Below are 25,238 nucleotides of genomic sequence, written 5' to 3'. Positions count from 1 at the left end.
CCATGGAAAACCAGGTCGGGGAGAACCCAATCCATTTGAACAAACAGTAACTGTATGCCAACGTAGCTCAGACAGCAGCACAACACATTAAAGTAACGTAGAGTTACTACTTTATAACACATTAAAGTAAACATTAAGGCACTACTTACATAGCATATCAAAGTAACGTTGAGTTACTACTTTATAATACATTAAAGTAAACATTAAGGCACTACTTACATAGCATATTAAAGTAACGTTGAGTTACTACTTTATAATACATTAAAGTAAACATTAAGGCACTACTTACCGAAATACGAGGATCACGGGTGGGTCGAGACCAGGAGTCTCGGGAGGGATAATCCTCGCCTCCTAGTCCTTAATAGAATCGAAACTTTCCGTTACGTAAGCTAGGAAATTTTTCATTCTATGTCAGGACGGAGGCGAGGATTATGCAGGTTTAAAGCTTATCCACCACCAGTTCCGCCGCACCAGACGGGCTTAAGTAAAGTACTGGAGTGTGGACTCGGAGGACTAGTCCGCCATAGACATAATATCCTCCCAACGGCCGCCCACCTGCACGGTCATGGAGGCCTGCTCCAGTCACGGAGTGAACATCAAACCTGGTGACATCCGCCCCAGCCTCCGTCCTGGTCCAACAGACCCACCTGGCGATGGATGGAGCCGAGACGGCCCTAAAGGGTTCCGCAGAGCAATAAGGAGCTGACTCTCTCCCGGGGCGACATTCCGCCGTCATATCCACAGACGCCTGAGGCAACGCCCCACACACAGCCTGCGTCGGTGAATCCACCTAAGGTGAGAATACGTGCCATAGCAACCAGTGCCCTCACATCCGAGAAGCGTGCACACGAAGCCAGACACAGCAGGATCGCCGGTTAGATCGCCGGCTCCTTCCTGGTAAGGTCTTGATTATCCCGCCAGTAGCAAGGAACCGTAGTACGGAATTGACGCCCCAAAGGGACTCGTACCTGGGCCCGGGGCTTAGAGGGTCTGGACCCCACCTAAGTGTGCATACCCAAGGGTGCTCCCCGCCGTGTTACCGTCGATGTGGGCATGTCCCACCACATGGCGGACCTGACCAACTTAGTAGTCCGGTAGGCTAGTCCAGAGAAGGCCCATACGGCCAGAAAACAGGAAGTGGCTAACGCCTGCCCCACAGGACCTGCGTGCCTACCCCGACCCCAATTACGCCACCGTTGCTAAGATTAGCGGCACCTCTTGACAGGGCCCGGAGCCCAGGCTCTATCGACGAGGTCCACAGTCTCCGTCGAAAGGCGTCCGCCTTCCGAACGTCCCCCGAAAACCACCAAGTCAGGAGGTGCAAGAACATCGGAAGCACCCACGGGAGAGGCTCTTCCAGAAGAGCCCGGTAGCAATAGAGGGAACAGGGCAGCGGAATCGGGCAGACTCGCGACAGTTCCAAATAGAGGGAACCGGGCCAGGGCCCGCCAGAAAAAGGATCACTAGGATCCGGGACGCTTGTTGTCGGCGAACTGGAGCCGCCCCTCGAGAGACCATGAGAAAAGGGGGGACGCAGAAGTCCCGACCGGAGAACCGTCATGCAGAACGCATGAACTGCTGCTGCCTCCGGATCCGGCCTCCAATGCACAAGCCTCGGGAGCCGACGGTTGAGGCGGGACGTGAAAGTCCGCCGGGCACGGCGACCGCCAGTCCATCAAGGCCTGGAATACTGCCCGAGCAGTCGCCAGGTGTTGAAGTCGCCGCAGTTCTGGGAATGCCAATCCGCAATCGAATTCCGAGTGCCCGGAATATACTCCGCCGACCAAAATCCGCCTCTTCGAACAATAGTGTCCGAAGTCCTATGTCAGGTCCGCCAAGGCCCGAGGCCGAGGCTCGCCCTGGCGATGGATGTACAGTCCCTCTGACACCCAGTCTATGCGCGGCAAGAAGCAGCCCTATATCTGCTTCTGAGGCGGACGTCCTTGCGCGGAAACCCGGTAGGGATTCAAAGCGAGTGATGAGAAGCTGGAAGCGTCCAGTAGTAGACGTGAAGCTGGAATTTCTCCTCCGACCAGCGGCCCCCATCGTTGTATCGCCACAGCGAAAGAGCACTCACAGTCCCCTGAACTGCCAGTGAGCCATCTATCTTGCTACTGAAAAGAGCCTGGAAGGAGGCTACTGAGTCTAGCTAGCCGTCGAAGGGAGGTTCCGTCTTCCCGAAGGACCTGGGAGGGCTCCCGCGAGACCGCGCCCCTATGAGGAGGGAGGCTGACCCCGATGCCATGTGGAACCCCAGAAAGAGAATTGTCTCATCGAAATTAGGACCGACTTCAGGGAAGTCACTCCCCACCCAGCTTCTGGGGCGAGAAATAGACAAGGTGCAGCGCAATCAGTTCCGCAAATGATCGAGAAGTAGTATATCGGTGAAATGTACAATCCATTGTACGCCCCACTCGCGCAGTGTCCACACCACTGAACACAGGAGCTTGGTAAAGCACAAAGGGGCCGAGGGGAGGCCGAAGGGGAGCGAAAAACGCAGATGAGGCGGGAGGAAGAGGATTGAGCGGTAGGCGTCTGTCAGGTCCAGACGTATCCTCCACTCCCCCCTCCGAGGAAGGTACCGCTCGGGGAAATGAATCCCCTCCCTTGAAGTGGCGGTAGACCGGCCATTTGACGAAGTGCAGCAGGGTCAGAACCGGGCAAATTCCTTTGTCCTTCCGGACCAAAATGTAGTTTCGTTGTGGAGCAGAAACCCTGCCCTCGGAGGGAAACTAGAGGGCGAGGGATTGCACCCCGTCGGGCTGAACCGTAGAACTCTGTCCGGAAACCCGGGCTGCTTGGAGGCCTCCCCCCCCCCCTCCCAGGGTGTCCGGAGGAAAAACAGGGGGGGAACCTCCTGGTGCGTCGGCTCCGCCACGGAAGGCCCTACCTTGTACGACCCTGCTGGTACTGTTAGCATTAGGGCCTCTTACGGTCCCAGCAGAAACCCATCCGAGGATATCGTTGTAGCTGATGTCCGTGCTCTGGCCAGAGCGGAGAAAGTGAGGACGGGTTTGTCCAATTCCATTAAAAAGGTTCGCCAGACACCTTGCCTCCTGCAAAAGGCCCTACAGTTGAGTAGGCCCGGTCCCCAAGCCTAGAATCTATTGTAATGAGGAGAGACCTCCTCTGCGCCTCCGCCAATGCACAGTTCGCCGTACCCAAGAAGCACAGGGCTCGCGCTGCCCAGCCTGCCACGACCTCCGTGGACATCGACGTCCCCGGTTCCCTGGCCCCCACGGCCAACTGGATGATCTGAGTCCCGGGGCCCGCCGCGTCCCGGAGCTCATACTGACAGTCAAGCCAAAAGCGAACTATGCCCCTCTCAGGAGCCGCAAGGAACTCCGCAAGAATGCGCAGAACATTCCGCCTTGCTGGTCACATCCGGGGTGGCAGCCAATCTGTCCCCCATTTTGGGCGAGGGCATGCGCCCCGCAGGCGTGTCTAAACCTCCCGGCCCAGAGGTTGGCGAACGTTACCCGCGACATACGTCGCCAGCTTAGGATCCAGGATCCATTCCTACACACGAGGGTGGTAAACTTATCCCCCTCTCTGGCCCCCAGAGGCCGTCGGAAAAAGCACCTCCACATTCTCCGGGGAGTCCTCCTCTATAACACCCTCTCCCTCCAAGGGGAAACCATCCTCATGGTCCGTTTCCGGGGCGACCTCGTCGCCATCTTCTCCGGGGAGGAACCCCTCCCGGTAGGGTAAATGTGCTAGCGTCCGCGCACACTTACTGGAGGAGTCCCGCAAGCGGTCAACTCCCCCCCAAGGTGCCCCGCGTGACGTTTAGCAGACTCCTGCCCCCACCCTGCGCGCCTCTAGGTCCGCGAACGACATGCCCTGCGGTACCAGACACCCCGGGAAACAATGGTCAATAGTGTCCACTCCATCCCGCCAGGGCGTCAGCACCGTGACAGGGTCCGTGAAACGCGCGACCCACCGCCGGCGGCAAGGGTTGGAAGAAGCATACATTGTTTGTCTCCTGAACGGGGTTTAGCCTGCACTGAGGCTGTAAATTGTGAGGGTGTGAGCACCAAACGCCCTTATCCTAAAATACACTAGGGCAGCCCCCTCGCCGATGCTCTTGCAGCCTATGTGCTCAAAATGCAGGTGCAGTACCTGCGTCCGCCACCAGATGGCGTCGCGCGCAACGCGCAGTCAAAGATCACCACAGAGGGTGTCAGGCGAGGGTTGGTGAGGCGAAAGGAAGACCGCCTCAGCACGCCGCAAGGATGGAAGAAGACCGCAAGCGCAGCTTCTCCGCACACTACGGCGCCCCACAGAGCCGGGGAAAGCGCGAGGGCGCGCCTCACACGGTCCGCGATGGAAGCCGCAGGAACGGCGCAAGCAGCGCCTGGCGCGCGTCACTCTGCCGGCTCGACAGCGCTAATAAGCGCACTTCAAACACAGTATAAAGCCTATGACGATCGCCTAACTAATCTCAACAATAGAACAAAGTAAAAAAGCCTAGGACAATCGCCTAGCTAAACTCATCAATAAAAAATACCACACAAGTCAGAACGATAGTGAAGCTCAACAGCGCTAGTAAGCACACATCAAGAAGCATAGCATAAAAGCTCAGGTCAGATCGCTTAAGAATCTCAAACAACAAAAAATACCACACAAGTCAGAAAGGTATGAAAGTGACTTATCTGACGAGCAGAGAAGAAAGAGGAAGCGGAAGGGACGTCACAGCCAGTTATACCAAGGACTCCATCACCATTGGCTGGCGGTTACTATGGACACTGTGCCCCATGTGCTCATGGGAGTTGTAGTTCCAGAATGTTTTATGTTTTTTCTTTGAATCTGCTATTATAATAAAGAGAAGAAAGGACTGCATAATCCTCGCCTCCGTCCTGACATAGAATTGAAGAGGGTTTGAGAAGTCACTCAAAATGTGCCCTAATTTTTCTTTCTGCAGCACTAATCATAATTCATATGGCAAAATATACCCCCTCATTTTGTTCCTTTTTAAATTAAATGTTTTAAGAGTTACCACTTTATTGCAATCAAGATGGCTTCAGGTGTGCCATACCTTTGTAATAAGTAGGACTGTTAGCGCTCTAGTTGTTCTTTAGAACACTCTGGGACATTCTGTCATTGGGCTATACTTGGGCTACATCTGGGTGATATTTGGGCTACATTTGGGCTCTTTTGTCTCTGGTGGCCATTTTGGGAGACTGCATGTCAGAATTTTTTAATGAAATAGAAGAGGATTTGAAAAGTCACTCAAAATGTGCCCTAATTTTTCATTCTGCAGCCCTAATCATACTTTCTATGGCAAAATATACCCCCTCATGTTTCTTTTTAAATTAAATGTTTTAAGAGTTACCACTTTATTCCAATCAAGATGGCTTCAGGTATGCCATACCTTTGTAATAAGTAGGACTGTTAGCGCTCTAGTTGTTCTTTAGAACACTCTGGGACATTCTGTCATTGGGCTATACTTGGGCTACATCTGGGTGATATTTGGGCTACATTTGGGCTCTTTTGTCTCTGGTGGCCATTTTGGGAGACTGCATGTCAGAATGTTTTAATGAAATAGAAAAGGATTTGAGAAGTCACCCAAAATGTGCCCTAATTTTTCATTCTGCAGCACTAATCATACTTTCTATGGCAAAATATACCCCCTCATGTTGTTTCTTTTTAAATTAAATGTTTTAAGAGTTACCACTTTATTCCAATCAAGATGGCTTCAGGTGTGCCATACCTTTGTAATAAGTAGGACTGTTAGCGCTCTAGTTGTTCTTTAGAACACTCTGGGACATTCTGTCATTGGACTACACTTGGGCTACATCTGGGTGATATTTGGGCTACATTTGGGCTATTTTGTCTCTGGTGGCCATTTTGGGAGACTGCATGTCAGAATTTTTTAATGAAATAGAAGAGGATTTGAAAAGTCACTCAAAATGTGCCCTAATTTTTCATTCTGCAGCACTAATCATACTTTCTATGGCAAAATGTACCCCCTCATGTTTCTTTTTAAATTAAATGTTTTAAGAGTTACCACTTTATTCCAATCAAGATGGCTTCAGGTGTGCCATACCTTTGTAATAAGTAGGACTGTTAGCGCTCTAGTTGTTCTTTAGAACACTCTGGGACATTCTGTCATTGGGCTATACTTGGGCTACATCTGGGTGATATTTGGGCTACATTTGGGCTCTTTTGTCTCTGGTGGCCATTTTGGGAGACTGCATGTCAGAATGTTTTAATGAAATAGAAAAGGATTTGAGAAGTCACTCAAAATGTGCCCTAATTTTTCATTCTGCAGCACTAATCATACTTTCTATGGCAAAATATACCCCCTCATGTTGTTTCTTTTTAAATTAAATGTTTTAAGAGTTACCACTTTATTCCAATCAAGATGGCTTCAGGTGTGCCATACCTTTGTAATAAGTAGGACTGTTAGCGCTCTAGTTGTTCTTCAGAACACTCTAGGAGGCTGCAGTAGAACACAAAGGAATCAACTGACAGTCTCTGCTCTTGTTGGATGTACATGTTTTACTGAGAATGTCAGACTTCATTTTCACATGACTGAGAAAGATAATGTGAATTTACAGAAAATATGCTTTCAGTTTAGCTTATAGATCCCCTTCCAAACCACTGTGGGAAAATCATGAGATATTAGTTTTCTTTCAAACAATATTCATGATATCACAGCAGAAGGTTTTTTCACATGGTAAAATCACCTTAGAACCCACCACAATTCCTAAAACGAGTATGGTACCATCAACAAATGATTTATAATGTAACTAAAGTCCTAAAACCCTCTATTAACTACAATGCTTTTTAATGAGGTGCTATCATGTATATTGGTCCCAAGATGGCTGCCAACACTTCTTGGATGAAGTGCTGACAGCCAATCAGATCAGATGTGTGGTTAGGCTCCGCCCAGATATATATCTTTTTTTGAACCTAAATTACTCAAAATCCACTGGAGCACATATATTGAGACCTAGCAAAGGCACATCGGGCTAACAGTCCCTACAATTCTGCCAAGTTTCGTGCAAATCCATTCAGCCGTTCGAGCTAAAAGTGAGGCCAACCGCCCTATGGAAATTAACATGGGAAAAACGCGTTTTGGGACCCCCCTTTTTTCTCGGCCCCCCCTTGATGAAACCCCCCCAAATTGTCAGGGGCTGCCCAGAAACAAAATGTTCCATTTTCCTGAAAATTTCAGCCAATTCCGTCCACAAACGCCAAAGTTATTAGACATAGAATTTTCAAAAATCCCATAGAGAAAAAATCCTAACTATATATACCTACTGGCGACCGCCAGTAGGTAATATATATATATATATATATACACCTTCCTGCACAAAAACAATAAGTAAATGTATTTTCCTCTTTCAATGTATGCTGTGGAATGCAGCATGCATTGAAAGAGGAAAACATGAGGAGAAATTAAAACAATTCTCCTCGTTGCGCCTTGCTACACCAACTCTAGGATGGCGCAGCATTCACACACATCTCCAGATTTAAGATTTCTCATGAATCTGAAGATGTGTCTTTTTCTATGTGGGAACACCCACAGCAACACCTATGGAACGCCCCTTCAACGCAAAGTTCTGTGTAAGAAGGGGTCGTATTTATAAGGAGAGGAAAAACCAGGCAGGGTGGCTTTTCCTCTCCTTGTAAATATGAAGGAGCACCATCTCTACGTTACAAAAAGTGACATACTGGTGGTGCAGGGTGCTTGTAATTCTGCCACATAAGTGCTTAGGTATTGGCAGACTGATACCATAAGAACCTGGTGCTGGAGGGATGATTGAAGAATTGCATGAGACTGACAGGAGGTATCTTACGCTGCATGGGTACTACTTCAGTATTTAATGGAGTGGACCAATAGTATGTATCTGCTTAGAGATTTGTAGGGATTATGCACAGAATATTTTATGTGTACTTGTGTTGGTGCCTAGGTCATTTTATAAGAATAGCACTAGTAACTGGAATGATGACAAACAGAGTGAACACTTAATGTATAAGTGCTTACATATTGGTGGGGTGATATGATAAGTAGATAGTGGTAGATAAGTTATTAAAGAAGTGCCTGGGAGCGACTGGACGATTCCTACACTGCATGAGTACTAACTGGGTATTTATGAGAGTATATCAATAGTATGTATTTATTTATTATTTATTTATTTTTTACATTTCTAGAGCGCACTGTTACCCGGAGGTGTCCTGGCGCTAACAGATTAAACTGGTGTGTGGGTAGGTGCTTTAATGGGTGAAGAGCCAAGTCTTCAGTGCCTTTCTGAAGGATAAGAGATCGGGCAATTGTCTAATGTAGAGGGGAAGCTTGTTCCAGGCTACGGCAGCTCCTAAGGAAAAGCTCCTGCCTCCCCATCTTGCTTTCTTGACTCTAGGGACTGATACCAATGCCTGCTGACCGGATCTGAGATAGCTGTGTATAGTGCACACAATATCATAGCTGTACTTGTTTTAGTAGCTAGGCCATTCCATAAGTTCATGACTAGTAAGTAGAACAATTACAGTATTACAAACAGAGTGTATAGTGAATTTATAAGTGCTTAGGTATTGGTGGAGTAATAGGATAAGTAGATAGTGCTGGATGGGTGATTGGAGAAATGCATGGGACAGACAGGAGGATTCCTACACTGCATAGGTACTAACTGGATATTTAGATGAGCCTATCAATAGTTTGTAGCTGGTTAGAGGTCTGCATGCATAGTGTACAAAATATTGTTCTTGTACTTTTGTTAGTGGCTAGACCATTCCTTAAGTATATGACTAATAACTGGAGTAATTTAAGTACTGCAAAGAGAATGCATGCAAGATTTATTAGTGCTTAGGTAATGGCAGAGTGATAGGATACGTAGATAGTGCTGGATGGTTAAATGGAGAAGTGCATGGGACAGACAGAAGGATTCCTAAACTGCATAGGTACTAACTGAGTATTTACAAGATGCAACAATGCTATGTAGCTCATTAGAGGTCTGCATGAAAAGTGCACAGAATATTGTAGCTATACTACTATTGATGTGTCTATGGTTTTCGAGAATGGTAGTCTGTATTTTAGGGTGTGAGGAGGTGCATCAGACGATCATGGTGATGATGTCATCAGTGATGTCATTTGAGATGTCATCAGTGATGTCATCAGTGATGTCACTGACCATATCATGAATAATGTAATATGTGACGTCATCAGCAGTGCGTTGCGGGGGCATGAGTTATAGTTAGCACAACTAACTATAACGGCCAAATTTCTCTTGTTTTGTACGAGTGAAATGTCCAACAAACTATGATATCCATGAAACCTGTGTTTTTTTCAGTGAATTTATGAGTTTTTTTAATGCTAATTTCTAACTATAATGTCCCTGAGACGTGTGTTTTTTTTAAGTGAATTTTATATATATATATATGTATTTAATCTCCTCTCACTCTTACAAGGAAGGAATCAGCACTCAGGTTCTAGTTTGGAAGTATTTATTCTGCAAAGGACATGATCCACGCGTTTCGGCTTGTCCGAACTGTGATAACGATACAAGACGTCATTGTAGCATCCTTATTTAAATGTACAAATGCCTCCAATTGCCAACATTAACAAAGGATTACATATTACTTTAATCCAAAAAGCTGGCGGCCATATTGGCCTGGTCACGATGTGAAAATTCAGGAATTGATACAATAAAGAAAAGAAAACAAGTGTTAATATGCACACCAATCTGTTAATTAAGGAGAGAGAGAGGAACTAGAGTAGCTAGTTTGTTTCCCCTGGGATATAGTGGTTCATCAAAGAGAACTAGCTATGTCTGTATGCTATGGGTCTGCATGGAAAACCATTTGGTTTAGTATGAAGACCCTCACCCGACATGCTTCATCCTCGGGCCCCACAGAGGCACAGAGTGCGCATCAGGTGTGCTGCGATGGCAGATTACTGCGGAGCGGGTTTTTTGGAAGGTGAGTTTGCTGTGCAGGTGTGTTGCGTGAGATTTTAAAATTCTGACCTTGGGGTCCCTAACGGTTACTTTATTGGTCGGCCCCAGGCAGAGGTTAAAAACAAAGGCTTGGGACTGGAGGGGTTGACTTATGGTCTCCTAGTCCAGTGAGGTCAACTAGTTTCCGCCAGACATTTTTATTAAACTGGCTTTCTTCAGGACCTATGTGTGGGGGTGTTACAGGGATCTATGTGATTATCAGTGCCCTGTATGTGAAACACACGCTAAGGTGCTGATATATGTAAGAGGTAGTTCCTCTCAGTTTGTACCTGTAAAGGAAAAAAGGACAAACAAGAGGCACATAAAGTTAAAAAGCGCAAAATTGTCAACCACACACATGGATGGGTTAGCGCCTGGTGCCTAGACGTGTGAGCAAATAAGATGGGGGTGTAGGCGCTTGTGACGGAACGTGGCAAGTGCTGGTTTGCTATATGCGCTACAGGTGCTAGTACCTAGATGTGTAAAATAAATGTGCAAATTATCTACAAGTAGGATGCTTACTCCAGTCTACAGAGGACAAAACTCCCTGACTTCCGCCGGAGGGTCGGGATTTATTAGCACTCTGGAAGTGGAGAAAAAGGAGACACAAGGTAATGTCTAACAAGCATTGGAAATGCAATAGGTCTCGCATTAGGAAAGTTTGAGCTATTGGTATTGTAAATGACACTTTTTTTATTTATGTGTTGGTTTTGAAAGTAGTAAAATTAATAGCTTTGTCAGTTACAATGTCAATAGTGTTAACTTTTGCAAATGTGACACCTATAGCATTTGTAATGCAATGTATGTTGTATTTACGTGACTTAGATGTCTTGATATTACAAATAACAATGGCTTTTAATTTTGTAAATAATTAATACTTAAATAAAAGTTATTGTAATTTATAATGGTAATAGCTTAAACGTTTTTAAATAACTTTTGTGAAGATTATGTTCAGTGTATTTTATTGTGACGAAAATCCAAGAACATTGCATTTGCACCTACACACGCACCTACACACACACACACAGACACACACACACACACACACACACACACACACACACACACACATATAGATGTGGTAGTGGTGGATCTGGGTGATATGGTGGTGGTGGATGTGGTGGTGATGGTGGATGTGGTGATTGATGGGGGTGGATGAGGGGGTGGATGTGGTGGTGGATGTGGTGGTGGTGGAGGTGGTGTATGTGGTGGTGATGTGGTGGATGTAGTGGTTGTGGATGTGGTGGTTGTGAAAGTGGTGGTGGATGTGGTGGTGGAAGTGATGGTGGTGGGTGTGGTGGATGTGGTGGTGGTGGATGAGGTGGTGGATGTGGTGGTGGATGTGGTGGTGGTGGATGCGGTGGTGGATGTGGTGGTGGTGGTGGATGTGGTGGTGGATGAGGTGGTGGAGTTGGTGGTGGAAGTGGTGGATGTGGTGGTGGATGTGGTGGTGGATGTGGTGGTGGATGTGGTGGTGGCTGTGGTGGTGGTGGGTGCGGTAGTGGTGGATGTGGTGGTGGTGGTGGATGTGGTGGTGGTGGTGGATGTGGTGGTAGATGTGGTGGTGGTGGATGTGGTGGTGGATGTGGTGGTGGATGTGGTGGTGGATGTGGAGGTCATGGTGGATGTGGTGGTGAGGGTGGATGTGGTGGTGAGGGTGGATGTGGTGGTGAGGGTGGATGTGGTGGTGAGGGTGGATGTGGTGGTGGATGCGGTGGATGTGGTGGTGGTGGATGCGGTGGATGTGGTGATGGTGGATGCCGTGGTGGTGGTGGATGCGGTGGTGGTGGTAGTGTTGGATGGGGTGGTGGTGGATGGGGTAGTGGTTGTCATGGTGGATGTGGAGGTGATGGTGGATGTGGTGGTGGATGCGGTGGTGGTGGATGCGGTGGTGGTGGATGCGGTGGTGGTGGATGCGGTGGTGGTGGATGTGGTGGATGTGGTGGTGGATGTCATGGTGGATGTGGAGGTGATGGTGGATGTGATGGTGGATGTGGTGGTGGATGTGATGGTGGATGTGGTGGTGATGGTGGATGTGGTGGATGCGGTGGTGGTGGATGCGGTGGATGTGGTGGATGCGGTGGTGGTGGTGCGGTGGTGGTGAAGGATGGGGTGGTGGTTTTGGTGGATGTCATGGTGGATGTGGAGGTGATGGTGGATGTGGTGGTGGATGTGGTGGTGGATGTGGTGGTGGATGTGATGGTGGATGTGATGGTGATGGATGTGGCGGTGATGGATGTGGCGGTGATGGATGTGGCGGTGATGGATGTGGCGGTGGTGGATGTGGCGGTGGTGGATGTGGCGGTGGTGGATGTGGCGGTGGTGGATGTCATGGTGGATGTGGAGGTGATGGTGGATGTGGAGGTGATGGTGGATGTGGAGGTGATGGTGGATGTGGAGGTGATGGTGGATGTGGAGGTGGTGGATGTGGTGGTGGATGTGGTGATGGTGGATGCGGTGGTGGTGGTAGTGGTGGTTGTAGTGGATGTGGTGGTGGTGGGTGTGGTGGTGGTGGTGGATGCGGTGGTGGTGGATGCGGTGGTGGTGGATGCGGTGGTGGTGGATGTGGTGGTGGTGGATGTGGCGGTGGATGTCATGGTGGATGTGGAGGTGATGGTGGATGTGGTGGTGGTGGTGGATGTGGTGGTGGATGCGGTGGTGGGTGCGGTGGTGGATGTGGTGGTGGATGTGGTGGTGGATGTGGTGGTGGATGTGGTGGTGGTGGTGGATGTGGTGGTGGATGTGGTAGTGGTGGATGAGGTGGTGGTGGATGTGGTGGTGGTGGTGGATGCGGTGAATGTGGTGGTGGATGCGGTGGTGGTGGATGTGGTGGTGGTGGATGAGGTGGTGGTGGTGGTGGATGCGGTGAATGTGGTGGTGGATGTGGTGGTGGTGGATGCGGTGGTGGTGGAAGTGGAGGTGGATGTGGTGGTGGTGGTGGATGTGGTGGTGGTGGTGGATGTGGTAGTGGTGGTGGATGTGGCGGTGGTTGATGTGGTGGATGTGGCGGTGGTGGATGTCATGGTGGATGTGGAGGTGATGGTGGATGTGGAGGTGATGGTGGATGTGGAGGTGATGGTGGATGTGGAGGTAATGGTGGATGTGGAGGTGGTGGATGTGGTGGTGGATGTGGTGGTGGATGTAGTGGTGGTGGATGCGGTGGATGTGATGATGGTGGATGCGGTGGTGGTGGATGCGGTGGTGGTGGATGTGGTGGTGGATGTGGTGGTGGTGGTGGTGGTGATGGTGGATGTGGTGGTGGTGGATGTGGTGGTGGTGGATGTGATGATGGTGGATGCGGTGGTGGTGGTGGATGCGGTGGTGGTAGTGGTGGATGCGGTGGTGGTGGTAGTGGTGGATGCGGTGGTGGTGGTAGTGGATGTGGTGGTGGATGTAGTGGTGGGTGTGGTGGTGGTGGTGGATGCGGTGGTGGTGGATGTGGTGGTGGTGGATGTGGTGGATGTGGTGGTGGATGTGGCGGTGGATGTCATGGTGGATGTGGTGGTGGTGGTGGATGGGATGGTGGCTGTGGTGGTGGTGGTGGATGCGGTGGTGGTGGATGCGGTGGTGGTGGATGCGGTGGATGTGGTGGATGTGGTGATGGTGGATGCGGTGATGGTGGATGCGGTGATGGATGCGGTGGTGGTGGTAGTTGTAGTGGATGTGGTGGTGGATGTAGTGGTGGTGGGTGTGGTGGTGGTGGGTGTGGTGGTGGTGGTGGTGGTGGTTGCGGTGGTGGTGGTGGATGTGGTGGTGGTGGATGTGGTGGTGGTGGATGTGGTGGTGGTGGATGTGGTGGATGTGGTGGTGGTGGATGTGGTGGTGGTGGATGTGGTGGTGGTGGATGCGGTGGTGGTGGATGCGGTGGATGTGGTGATGGTGGATGCGGTGGTGGTGGTAGTGGTGGTTGTAGTGGATGTGGTGGTGGATGTAGTGGTGGTGGGTGTGGTGGTGGTGGTGGATGCGGTGGTGGTGGATGCGGTGGTGGTGGATGCGGTGGTGGTGGATGTGGTGGTGGTGGATGTGGCGGTGGATGTCATGGTGGATGTGGAGGTGATGGTGGATGTGGTGGTGGATGTGGTGGTGGTGGTGGATGCGGTGGTGGGTGCGGTGGTGGATGTGGTGGTGGTGGTGGTGGTGGTGGTGGATGTGGTGGTGGTGGTCGATGTGGTGGTGGTGGTGGATGTGGTAGTGGTGGATGAGGTGGTGGTGGATGTGGTGGTGGTGGTGGATGCGGTGAATGTGGTGGTGGATGCGGTGGTGGTGGATGAGGTGGTGGTGGTGGATGTGGTGGTGGTGGTGGATGCGGTGAATGTGGTGGTGGATGTGGTGGTGGTGGATGCGGTGGTGGTGGAAGTGGTGGTGGATGTGGTGGTGGATGTGGTGGTGGTGGTGGATGTGGTGGTGGTGGATGTGGCGGTGGTTGATGTGGTGGATGTGGCGGTGGATGTCATGCTGGAGGTGGAGGTGGATGTGGTGGTGGTGGTGGATGTGGTGGTGGTGGATGCAGTGGATGTGGTGATGGTGGATGCGGTGGTGGTGGTGGATGCGGTGGTGGTGGTGGATGCGGTGGTGGTGGTAGTGGTAGATGGGGTGGTGGTTGTAGTGGATGTGGTGGTGGATGTAGTGGTGGCGGGTGTGGATGTAGTGGTGGTGGGTGTGGTGGTGGTGGTGGATGCGGTGGTGGTGGATGTGGTGGTGGTGGATGTGGTGGATGTGGTGGTGGTGGATGTGGTGGATGTGGTGGATGTGGTGGTGGATGTGGCGGTGGATGTGGAGGTGATGGTGGATGTGATGGTGGTGGATGTGATGGTGGATGTGGTGGTGATGGTGGATGTGGTGGTGGATGTGGTGGTGGATGTGGCGGTGGATGTCATGGTGGATGTGTGCCTAGAAGCGCCATACCTCCCATCATATAGGTCAACATGTTGCTGCGAATGGTGATAAATAGCACGTTCTAGTCTGCTCTACCTGCATGTATGGTTCATCCCATTGAATTTTTCATTAATATATGTTTTATTTTTTTTTAAAACGATTAAACCAAGACCAGGGTGCAATGTGTTAAATGTGCATAACGGCACAATCACATTACAGAGGCCATGTGACTTTTAGAGACACGTTTCCCTGTGTAACAGTCCTTGCAATGTGCAATCTGAGACAGAAAACTATTTTTCCCATGTCAATTCTGCTGTACCGTTGTAAAAAAATGGACTTTGACACTGTAGTCATAAATGTGTGAAGGTAGCGCGTTTTAAGTTCCGCTCTTTCAAAAAATGTGTATTATGGAACCAAATGTATTTCACTGCAACGACAGACAACGGGTCGATCTATCGACAGACAATAGTATGTAATTGACGTGGGTAAACGTGGCTGGTCGTCGCCTTTTTTACATGCATCTCCATGTAGAATTAAGAAAATGATATCACCTGGGAGGCACACCACTCTCCAACCGAGGATTACATACGTTCAGACCATCTGGTAGAAGGCGCTATATAAATGCAGCAAATCACCAAACCTTCCTCAAAGCACACGGGAAGCATTTCAGGCTCTTGCTGGGCAACATAAAGAGCACGAGCTGTTCGCCCATCCCCCTTCAAGCAGGACTAGCGACCAGAGCCTCCCTCGAGGCGCTTTACTTTACACTCACAGCTCAAGAACACGATGGAATGTATTCAGATAAGATGCTCGGGTGGTGATAGGCAGATGCATCACACCTCTCACCGCCGGGCAGGGCGCCTGTCATTGTGACTCATAATCACAAAATAAAAGCAGACGGAGGGCATTGCTGTGGGGAGGGGGGAGGAGAAATGCGACATGGCGGGCAGGGGAGGGGGCGGAGCGGGGAGAGGGTGTTAAGCAGCAGGGGCCTTTGAAGTGAAGCTAGGCTTCACTTCAAAGGTGTGGGAGGAGTGCGGCAGAGGGAACAGACGGCGATTTGACCTTCATTAGTATAACTGAGCGTGCAGCACTTTACCGCTAGCAGCGTGTAATCTTCCCTCCTTTTTAGACATTACCTTTTAGAAACTTGTTTAGAGCCAATTAAAAGATGAATTGAGTCTTAAAATATGCACCTCTTTACAGGAGTGGCTGCACTTGGGTTCCCCCACTTGACCTCTTCTCTAAAAATACAAGTAAGTTCACTCACACATGCCATTGAACACTGTTTCTTTAGAAGGATGTTACCGTGTACCGGGTTGTGACTGGCTGTCTCTTTTTTATACAGATTGATGTGTATATTGGATAAACTTGTTGTCTCGACGGGTGTTTTTCTTAACCCTAGACAGCTCTAGAAATCTCAGAGGTAAGACAAGGTGGCTTGAGTAATGGATACTGTGATCAAGGTTACCATCATTTTTTGTCATGACCCTAAAGGAAGGTTTTGTTCTCCTTTTCTCCTTACAGCTTTCTGTCCCGATGAGAACTCCGCGAATGGTGTGAGTTCAAAACGCGTAGACAATATATGCCATCTGAACAAAGGAGCAATTTACAAAAACTTTTGTTTAAAAAGTTTTATCATTGATAAGAATCTATTGTATATGGCTTACTGTGAATATTTCTATTCCAGGTTGTGTGTATAAGTATGATGATATGAATGGCTGTGAATGGGTGAGGGTATGATTGTTTCCAAATTGAAATTGTGTTTTTGATATTTTTGATATTGTTGATATTGTAAAGGTTTTGTGATTATTGTGTAAATATATACATGTTTAAGAGGTCTTGTAATGTATAATGAATTGGTGAAATAATAACCAACAATACTTGTTTGAAAAAATTTAAGAATAAAACAAAAAATTCATTCAGACATTGGGGTGTTAATTGACCATAGTGCACAAACCTTATGGTCTGACAATTTAAAAAGGAATAATTTTGACAGTATTTGCATTCTGTTGTTCATTAGTATTTCGTGGCTCAGCCTTGCTGTTGGGGGCCCAGACCCAGTGGTGTTTTTTTTTGATGCTCAGTTATGGCCAAAGGCTGCATGACTGGCGGCTGTACCGTGAGTGAGGACCGGACTCCTTACTTACTTGGCTGTGTCTCCAGGCCCAATGGAACACCTGTGATCCGGTCGCAAGGTCCGAAGGAACTGTGGGGCATATTACCAAGGGCATTATCGCCGCTTTAGCAGGAATTTTTCCCGCTAAAGCGGCGATAATTTTATCGCCCTATTAGCTAGCTCTCGCTAACACCAGTTAGCGACAGCTAATAGGCGATAGCGGGCATTTAGGAGCCCACTTTGCATGTCAGCGATAATTATCGCTAATGACATGCAAAGTGGGCGTGCCAAGATGTTAGCGACTGGAAACAGTCGCTAACATCTCTATCCCCTATTACCGACTTTTGGAAATAATCGCGCTAGGCGCGATTATCTCCAAAAGCTAACGCCTGCCCAGAGCAGTTCTTAGCCATGTTATCCAATGGTAGGTGGATAACATGACTAAGAGCATTTGCTCGGTAATGCATGAATATTGCTGACTTTTCAGCGATATTCATGCATTTCGGCCGATTTTTATCGCTTACGAGATAAACCTTGATAATATCAAGGCTCCTAAGCGATAAAAATAGGCGAAGCTCGGCGATATTATTTTGGCCGCTAACCAAGCCTAGCGATAATTATTGCTATAGCTTGGTAATATGCCCCTGAGTGCTTGGAGAAGGAGGCTTTAAATACCCTCTCTTGATCACAGGTGTAGCTCGTTGAGGATGGGCGTGGTCTGTGTGAGTAGCGTGCTCCCAATGCTACTTTCAGTGGGTGTGTCTCTCTCTAGCCAGCATTGGTGGGATAGACAGAGAAGAAAGATGCATGCGCTCGTGCCCTAGATGGTTGTCGTGGCAGTAGTGAAGAAAAAAAAGATTTCTTACGTTCCCTCATTTGTTTCTCATCCTCCTATGAGCCTCCGGGGAGACCACCTCAGTGAAGAGGAAAACGAGAGCGAGTCATCATCCCTGCGAGTCTCAAAATCCTCTACCTCATCACAGGAGTCGCCCGAGGAAGAAGAACCCGAGGGACAGGCAGCCACCCAAACACTAACCCCTTCTGTTATCAATAAAACTCATTTAAAAAATTTTTTTTTTAGTTCAATATTTTTTTTATTAAGAAAGTTTACAGATATAATACAATACAGTACAGTAATGATGCGGGGGCCCATACAGATAGTTGCTTGATTCTCGTGGGTGACAGGCGGCTTATCGTTTGTTGCTAATGCTGGTATACGTCGTAACTGTAGGACCCAAGAGTGAAAAAGAGGGGAGAAGAGGAAACAAATCAGGAAAAAGAGGGTGGGGGGTACATAACCCCTGTTGGGCGCTGCTAACCTCGTGTGTCAGTTATCGTGGTGTTCTGCCTGTTGTCAGCCTAGGGGGGTTTGTTCAATTCTAATTGCTTCTCCAGGGCGCCCCACATCTCGCTTCTAGCTGTGTGGTTGGTTGAGTGTCTTGCTGTTATATTATCCGCACCTCTGAGAAAAGTCACCCAGTTTATCCATCTCTTAAAGGTGGCTTTGCTGGTGCATTTCCAGTTCGCTAGTATTGTTTTGACCGCCGCTATTAGTAGAAGGTCTACCAGCTCTCTGTTTTCCTTACCGTCTAGGTCTGGGGCCATGAATGCGGTGGCTATTCCATCGAGACCCTGTCTTATGGTGCCTCCCACTAACGTGTTAATGAAGTTGTTGACTTTGACCCAAAAGAGCTTGACCTTGGGGCATTCGTAGATGAGATGGGCTAGGTCTCCCCTTGCTTTGTGGCAGTTCCAGCAGGTATCATTCTCTGTGGCGCCTACTGTTGCCAGCCGGGCCGGCGTCCAGAGCATTCTGTGGAGTAGCCAGAACTTTGTTTGTGCTAATTGGGGGGAGACTTTATTCTTGGAGGCTGAGACCCATAGCTTTGCTTTCTCATCTTCACTAAGTTGTCTGTTATGTGCTGATTCCCAGAACGACATCGTTCTGGTATTCAGTGTGGATGTTTGTGGACGTATGAGTTTGTATAGGTGGGCTGTTTGGTGTCCTATCTTGTTTAGGTTATGCAAGTACTCTATGATGGAGGATTTCTCTTTGTTGAGGTTTGCTTTAGTGATGGCTGCCTAATCTTCAGGAATTCGTAGAACTCAATGCTGGGTAGCTTGTGCAGCTCTTTCAGTGTATCAAATGTGAGCGGTGTACTCTCCTTACCCAGCTGGGCCGGTGTTGTGATCCCTCTACTGTACCACTCCTTGTTTGCAAGTGCTCTACCTCTGTATGTTATTTTTGAGTTAAACCAGATGGACTCCCAGTTAGATCCCCTGATACTGTGTACCATTTTCTTGTCTACTTTCAGGAGCACTGCCTTGGTGTTTTTGAGCACTGCGTTGGTTGCTTCTGGGTGTTTTTTGGCTGTGAGTATGGTTACCGGTTCGGCACCACCCAGGATGTCTCTCTCCAGTTCGAGCCAAACTGGTTCATAATCCTGGGCCGGAGCGACCCAGAATATTCCTTGCTTCGCTAAGCATGCTGTTTGGAAATTCTTAAAGTCTGTAATGTTTAGCCCACCTAGGGCCAGATGTAGGTTGGTCGGTAATGGCCGAAAATCGTTATTTTCGGCCGTTACCGACCGGTATTACAGATTTGGCATGTAGGAGCACAATTTTACAGAATCGGTAAATTTGCCGATTCTGTAAAATACCGAATCGGTATTTTTACCGATTCGGTAAATCTGAGATGTAGGTGGGACTCTTCTGAGTCCCAAAAGCCTTAGCGAATCGGTATTTTACCATCAAATCCAATTTGATGATAAAATACCGATTCCGGTGTGCATGCAGATGTGTGCATGCACACCTATGCCATATGACAGGCAGACCTGCCCTTAGGGCATGTATGCCTGCCACATGGCATCCGAGCCTGTTTTGGGGGGGGCCAGAGGGTGTCAAAGTGACACCCCCTGCACTCTTGTGAAAATCGGTATTTACCGATTCGGTAAATACCGAATAGGTAATGCCCATTCATTCCTATGGGCTTCAAAAAAAAATTTATCTCCACAGCTCGTTCGGTTCCTCAAAGACCAATGTGCCTCTTCTGTCTGTAATTCTCATTCTGGCCGGTCCCGGGAAGCTGAAAGTTATGTTTGCCTTCCGGAGTCTGTCTCTTAGTGCCAGGAATCCTTTCCTCGTCTCTACCGTTTGCTTGGAGAAGTCCTGTGTTATGATGATCTTTTGACCTTTCCATTGTACGTTTTGGCCTTTTCTAGCGAAGGAGAAATGGCCTCCGTGTGGTTTGCTCGCAGTGGTTTGCATATGATAGGCCTTGGGCCCTTCCCCTGCTGATTTTTTGTTGCTGGCACCATGTATGCCTTGTCCACCTCGAATGGCCTGTCAAACTGTAAGCCTGTCAGTTTTGGTAGTAGATCTTCCAGTAGAGCTGCGCATGAGATCGTTGCATCTTCCTCCCTTCTGGCACCCCTAGGAGGCGGATGTTCCTTTTCCTACTGCGGTCATCTTGCTCCCGCCAGCATCTTTTGTAGATTGTTGGTCGATTTTGTAACGTAGCTCATGTCTCTGTTTGTCCTGGTTTTGTTGTCCTCCAGGTCGCTTATTCTCTTCTCTGCTACATCAAGTCTGCAGTTTGTCTTGTTTTGGTCGGCACTTATGGCTGCCAGTTCCAGTTGCATATTGTCTATAGTTTTTTTTGTGGCTTTTGCTAGGTCGTTCCCTTCATTTATCTTCTTGAGGAGCGTATCTAGTGTTGTTTCGTTTGCGTAATTATTCTTCAGCTTCGTTGGGGATTCGGTTAGGTCCTTCCTGACCTTCTTGATATCGTTGGTGGTTTTTTCGTCCTTCCCCGACATTTTGTCGAAGCCTCTTCACGCTAGGTAGGTGCACAGTCTGTCGTCTTTTTGCTGGGTGGTCGGGTGAGCTTTGTTGTTGCTTGAGGTTGCGGTGCTTTTGTTTTCGGGTGTGCTGTCCAATCTGAATCTACTCGGCCACCTTATTGTTCTTGTTCTGGTTTTGGCGCCCGCCAGCTCTTCCTTTGGCGGCTGCTGTGCCTCTCTCCTTAGTTGGTGTGTCTATGTTGTCCTTCCAAGGCTTGGGTTCACTTGTGTTGAGCGTTCCACCGCCTTGGCTGTTCCGTCTTTGCGAGGCTCTGGTGTGATCTTACTTGACCTAGTTGTGCTAGTAGAGCGGCTGCGTTCTGGTTGTTTTGTTGTTCCTTTGGTGTCTGTAGCTGGCGCTGTTGCTGATCTCGCTGTTGCATGATCTCGCTGTTGCGTGGTAGGTTGAGTTCTGTGGGGTGCTCTTTCTTGGCTCCGCGCTCTTATTTGGCTTTCCGGGAGGTGTACCTGCTTGGTCAGCTCCGTTTACTTCTCCGCAAGAGGCCGCACAGGAGTTGGGTTTCCTTAAAATGGCCGCTGCCAGAGGTCTGCTTCTCGTTTCGTTTTGTTTCCTTACAGTGCCCTCGCTCGGGGTTAGGATAGTGACCCACTCTGAGTGCGATGGCCTCTGCTCGCCTTTGCCATGGGGTGTGTTTGTGCGCCAACTTCACTTCGAGCGCTGCTGTCTCTGTGTGTGCCTTGCTCGGCATTGCTCGGCTTCGCCTTAAAATGGCCGCTGGAGTCGTTCACCTAAGCTCGCCGTTAAGACTTTGTCGTTCTTTAGTCCGGGCTCACCGGTGGGGCGCTCAGTTGGCCTCGTCTACCTGCTTCCGCCCGCGCTTCACCTCTGCATCTTCCTTTTGCTTGGAGCACTACCGCATCTGTGTGTGCTTGCTCGGCGTTGTTTGGCTCCGCCTTAAGATGGCCGCTCTCGGAGTTGGCTTTCAGTTTCGTTTTTGCTGTTCTCTTTCAGTTCGGAGTTGGCTATCAGTTCCATTTTGCTGTGCGCTTTAAGTCTCCGTTGGGCTTTGCGGGTCTATAGGGCGGACTGACTGGTGTTGTGCCCGATCGGGCACCGTCGTCCTGCTGCTGACCGCGCTTCTCCAACGCACCTTCCTTGACTCCGCCTTAAAATGGCCGCTGGTGTCAGCTTCGGTTTCGTTTGTTGTTCGGCTAAGCTCGCCGTTAAAACTTTGTTGTCCTTTAGCGCGGACTCACCGTGGGAGGCTCGGTTGGGCCCCGTCTTCCTGCTTCCGCACGCGCTTCACCTCAGCACCTTCCCTTCGCTTGGAGCGCTACCGCTTCTGTGTGTGCTATGCTTGGCGTTGCTTGGCTCCGCCTCAAGATGGCCGCTCTCGGACAGAGTTGGCTTTCAGTTTCGTTCCCACTGTTGTCTTTCAGTTCGCTGTTGGGCTGTGCGGGTGTTAGCGTGGACTCACCGGTGTTGTGTTCGATTGGGCACCGTCTTCCTGCGGCTGCCTGCGTTCCTCCTCTGCTCCTTCTCTCTGCTCGGTTCTGCCCCTCGCGTTGTGGTCGGTTCTATTCCTCTTCCTCCATGTAGCACCCGCCATCTTGGGTACCCTCTCCACACTTCGCTTCCTCACGATTGGTTTTTAAAACACTTCTTCCTTTCTTGGTGGCTTTACTTCCCACACCTTCTTGTGCCTCGATGGTTCCCACGCCTGTTGCTTCATTTGTGGGTAGATCAGGGGCTGTTTCGCTGTCTCTTTTGCCGTTCTTTAACTCGGGGTGACAGAGGTCCCGGACTTAGGCGTCTGCCTGCATTGCCGTCCAAGCCACGCCCTCAATAAAACACCTTCTTTCAGACCCATTCTCCAGCCTCCTCGCCTGTTTATAAAACCCGCACCCCACAGTGGGACTCGGTGAGGCCTTGTTATGCATGTAAGTGGTGGGCGGGACTGAACAGACCTTGTGCGGTCAGAGTGAGGGGTGGGGGGGTTGGGGCTTTCAGTTTTCTTGTCGCATATATATTCTCGGGCATCATTGGAAAAACTCAAAGTCATCCTATCGGAGGCTTTTTGCACTTTAAGCAAAAGGCTATCTCGGGCCAGCAGGGGTGTGGGGCAAGGGAGGTCGGTGGTCCTAGTGTGAATGAAAGATGTTTGATGGATGGAGCATCCCCCTCCCGAGGGTGGCTGCAGCACGAAGCCCGCCCCGCTGCAATGCGTTTGTTTATTGCGGGGGACGGGGTGCGGCGCTGAACCAACAGGGCAGATGCCCTCGACTCTCCCGTGTGACATGGGCCGTTTTCCTGCCACATTATCTCCCCGGCCCCGGGGACTCCCCAGAAACGTGTCTAAAGCCGCGAGCGAGGGGTGCTGGGTTCATAGCATCAGGCAGAATACGGGCTGCTCTGCGCCCGGATATTCAGCAGTGACCCCACCCTCTAAATCTAAAATGCACAAAACAAACACTGGCAAATGCACGGTGGCGCTGCATTTCGCTTCTATTGCTAGTTACTTTTCTGTTTTTGTGTTTCCCCTAAGCAGCCTTTTACTTGTATTAATAGCAAATCTATTAGAAGACGGTGCTGCGGTTCCAGTGATGCTCCAGTGTGTCACTGTTATCGATGTCCCGGTACCTGGGGCCTTATTTATGAAGGCCTTGCGCCGCCGGTGCGTCACTTTTAACATGGGAAAAAGTGACGCACCGGCGGCGCAAGGCCTTCATAAATAAGGCCCCTTGTATCTTGTTTCTGTGTACTGTGTGCTCGGGAGTTTAAAAGGCGCACTCCCGGCCGCCGTGTGGGAATATGGAGCAACTTGAAAGAGAGTATTTTTGGACGGTGGACAGAGTCCCTGCGTAGTAGGCATGTATATATCTTTTACTCACAAGACATTAAAAAAAAAATCGGAAAGTCCCGGTGAATGTGAATCCATATAAACCCCTCGGCCCTACCTTCTCTTCTCCCCCCCAGAGGGGGGTCTTCTACAGCGCCCCTCCTGTGCCGCCGCTGCCTCAGGGTCCGGGGGGGCGAGGGAGGGAGTCCGAGTGGACTTTCACCCCCAGGGACCGCTCCACCCCTCCCCCCAGGTACGAGGCGCTATCTCCGCCCTGCCTTGATTCCGGCTCTTTATTACCGCACTCCAAGACCTTTGCCCCCGTGAAGCTTACAAACAAACCCAAGCAGCGCCCAGATGCGCAGGCGCCGCCAGGGGGGGCTCCACCTTTCAGCATCAGACACAGAACAAGACGGACGGAGGGAGGGAAGAGACAGAGAGAGAGGGCAGGGGGTGGGGGGGGGTCCACCTTTCACCATCAGACACAGAACAAGACGGACGGAGGAAAGAGACAGAGAGAGAGGGCAGGGGGTGGGGGGGGGGGTCCACCTTTCACCATCAGACACAGAACAAGACGGACGGAGGAAAGAGACAGAGAGAGAGGGGAGGGGGGGCTCCACCTTTCACCATCAGACACAGAACAAGACGGACGGAGGAAAGAGACAGAGACCGAGTCAAAAGGACAGAGAGAGTGAGGGGAGGAATAACCTGCAAGCGTGAGAGAGAGGCGCCGTGGGGGCGGGGCATGGGGTGAAATGAGGATCCATCGATAATCAGTACTCCTCCTTTCATCCGCCCTGGCTATAAATGAAGCCCCTGCACTCCTGTATGTAGTTAATGAAGTCGGAAGCGGGGTGGGGGGGGGGGGGGGGGGGGGTTCTAGATGAAAAAACCGAAAGATGGGCGTCAGTGACGTCACACCGCAGCCGACCCCAGACCTGCCGTTAACACCCCGCACACATCTGCATTGCCCTCCAATACACAAAAGGAAAGAGCAGCCCCAAAAGCCAGCGGTGACGTTTGTTTATTTAATACGCACAGACATGTGGCATCCACCCACACATTTACATACATGACACATACCTGTAAATACATATCCAGCTAGGGAGATTGGCCTCACAGACAAACATACCTATCCACACAGACCAACACATATGCAGTTACCTACCAATTCCAATTCAATAAAGCTTTATTCGACAGCTTGTCATAAAAGCATTAACCACCCTATCTTTACATCAATAAATACTAAGCTTAAAATACAATCAGATGTTAAAACTCGCATTAAATTAATTGTGCTGTCGCTTCATGTTTAAAAGAAAAACATTATTGCTAAAAAGGACTTAACATCCAAAGTTCATGATTAATTGACATGGGGCGCATAAGATCACATTACATTGTCTGCATCTCTGCAAACTAAAGTGCGAGTGCGTACGATCCATGCCCACCCTAAAGATTTTGCTACTGCGATCGCTATGTGAGGGGTACAGTCTGTTTCCAATATTCTGAGTGCCACAAGGCACCTGCGTGTCCCTAAATTCTGGCACGCTGGTTTTAACCACCTTTTTCTTGGACGGTCGTAGAGAGGGCAAGCAAACAAAAAGTGCGAAACATCCTCAACTGTGCCTTTGCAATGGTGGCATTTATTGTCCTGATTCGG

At 49.5% G+C, this 25,238-nt stretch overlaps 1 protein-coding gene across 2 annotated transcripts in view; it reads right to left on the bottom strand.

Annotated features, from left to right (window-relative positions):
- Positions 1-23,912, bottom strand: part of LOC144826893 (GTPase IMAP family member 8-like) — a 258,208-nt gene extending 234,296 nt beyond the window's left edge. Inside the window, exon 1 of one of the 2 annotated variants that reach the window (XM_078685353.1) lies at positions 23,700-23,912. The gene's annotated coding sequence lies outside the window, so the exon portion shown is untranslated. The remainder of the gene's footprint in view (positions 1-23,699) is intronic. The other variant, XM_078685355.1, reaches the window with a different exon arrangement.
- Positions 23,913-25,238: the final 1,326 nt, after the last annotated feature.

The sequence above is a fragment of the Lissotriton helveticus genome, chromosome 4_1 (assembly GCF_964261635.1).
Source record: "Lissotriton helveticus chromosome 4_1, aLisHel1.1, whole genome shotgun sequence".
Taxonomy (NCBI): domain Eukaryota; kingdom Metazoa; phylum Chordata; class Amphibia; order Caudata; family Salamandridae; genus Lissotriton; species Lissotriton helveticus.
This window is presented reverse-complemented; position numbering and strand designations above follow the sequence as displayed.